This window comes from Penaeus monodon, chromosome 11 (genome assembly GCF_015228065.2).
Source record: "Penaeus monodon isolate SGIC_2016 chromosome 11, NSTDA_Pmon_1, whole genome shotgun sequence".
Lineage (NCBI taxonomy): Eukaryota > Metazoa > Arthropoda > Malacostraca > Decapoda > Penaeidae > Penaeus > Penaeus monodon.
Window position 1 is genome coordinate 36,938,995 of NC_051396.1, and position 2,210 is coordinate 36,941,204.

A 2,210-nucleotide genomic window follows, 5' to 3' on the forward strand; every position below is an offset into this window, starting at 1 on the left:
GAGGAAAAAGAGAGAGTGGAAATGGGGAGGGGGAAAGGGGGAGGGAAAGGAGAAAAAAAGGGGAGAGAGAGAAAAAGAGAGGAGAAAGGAGAGGGGAGGGAGGGAAAGGGGGGAGGGAGGAGGGAGAGAGAGAGAGAAGAGAGAGGGGGACCGGGGCAAGGGGAAGAGAAAAAAAAGAGGAGAGGGGAGGGGGAGAGAGAGAGAGCACCGGGAAAAGCGGGGGGGAGAGAGAGGGGGGGGGGGCCCGGGGGAGAGGGAGGGAACGAGAGAGAGAGAGAGAAGAATTAGTGGAAAGAGAGGGGGGGAGGGAGGGGGAAGGGGACGGGAGAGGGGAAGAAGGAGGAGGGGAGAAAGAAAGAGGGGAAAGGGGAGGGAAAAGGGGGAAAGGGGAGAAAGAAGAGAGGAAAGGAAAAAAAGGAAGGGGAGAGAGAAAGAGGGGGGGGAGAAGGGGAGAGAGAAAAAGGAGGGGAGAGAGGGGAGGGGAGAAAGAGAGAGAGAGAGAGAGAGGGGAGAGGAGAGAGAAAAGAGAGAATGAAAAGAGAAAAGAGAGAGAGAGAAAAGAAGAGAATAAGAGAAGGGGAGAGAGAAAAAGAAGGGGAAGGGAAAGAAAAAGAGAGAAGGAAAAAAGACCGGGGAGAGGAGGGAGAGAGGTTGGGGAGGAGGGGAAAAAGGAGGCGAAGAGGGGAAAAAGAGGAGAGAGGGGAGAGAGAAAAGGGGAGAGACAGAGAGAAGAGAAGAAAGGAGAGGGGGGGAGAGAGAGAGGGGGAAGGGGGGGGGGGGAGAGAGAGAAAAGGGGTGGGGGAAAAACGAGAAGAGAGGAAAAAGAGAAGAGAGAGGAGAGAGGGAAAAGGGGGAAAAGAAAAAAAGAGAGGGGAAAGGGGGAGAAGAGAGAGAAAAGGGGAGAGAAAAAAAGGGGGGGAGAAAGGGGGACGGGGGGGATGAGGGGGAGAGGGAAAAAGAGAGAGGGAGGAGAGGGGAAAAGGGGGGGAAGAGAAGAGAGGAGAGGGAGGGAAAAGAGAGGAGAGAGAGAAAGGAGAAAGGGGGGAAGTTTAAGGGGAGAGGAGAGAGGAGAGAGGAAAAAGAGAGGAAAAGAAAAGGGAGAGGAGAGGAAAAAGAGAGGAGGGTTTTCCCAAAAGAAAGGAGAGGGGGGGGAGAAAAAAAGGGGAGAGAGGAAAAGAAAAAAGAGGAAAAAAAGAAAGGGGGAAAAAGGGGAAAAAAGAGAGGAAAAGAAGAGAGAGGAAAAGAGAGAGAAGGGGAAGGGGAGAGAGAGAGAGAGAGAGAGAGAGAAAAGAGAGAGAAAAGAAAGAGAGAGAAGGGAGGGGGAGGGGAGAAAAGGGAGAGAGAAGGAGAGGGGAGAGAAGAGGAGGAGGAAAAAGAGGGGAGAGGGGGGGAGAATGAAAAGGGGAGAGAGGGGGGAAAAGAGAGAAAAAGAGAAGAGGAGAGGAAAGAGGAAGGGTGGGGAAAAAGGGGGAGGAAAAGAAAAGGGGAGAGAGAGAAAAGAGAGGGGAAAAGGGGAGAGGGGAAAAAAGAGAGAGGGGAGAGAGAGGAGAAAGAGAGAGAGGAAAAAGGGAGAGTGGGGAGAGGGGGGGGGGAGAAGGGGGAGGAGAAGAGAGAAGGGAAAAAGGGGGAAGAGAGGGGCGAGAAAATGGAAAAGGGGGAGAAAAGAGAGGGGAGGGGGGGAGAGGAAAAAGAGAGGGGAGGGGGGAGAGAGAGAAAAGAGGAGAGGGGAAAGAAGGGGAGAGAGGGAGAGAAAGAGAAAAAAGAGAAAAAAAAGAGAGTGAGGGGGAGGGAAGGAGGGGGAGAGAGGGGGAGAGAGAGAGGGGGGGAGAGGGGAGGGAAAAAGAGAGAGAGAGAGGAGGGGGGAAAGGGGAAAAGAAAAAAGGAGGGGGAGAGGGGAGAGAGAGGAAAAAGGGGGGGGAAAAAGGAAAAGAGGGCCCCGAGAGAGAGGGGGGGAGAGAGGGGAAACGGGGAGGGGAGAGAGGAGAGAGAGAGGGGAGGGGGAGAGAGGGAGGGGAGAGGGGAGAGAGAATAAGAGAAAAGAGGAGAGGGGGAGAGGGGAGGGGAGAGAAGGGGTGAGAGGGGGAGATGAGAGGGGAGGAGAAAAAGAGGGAGGGGAAAAGAGGAGAGGAGAAGGGGAGGAGAGGAAAAAAGGTTTGGGGGAGAGGGAGAAAAGGGGGAGAGAGAGGGAGGGGAAAAGAGGGCGAGGGGAA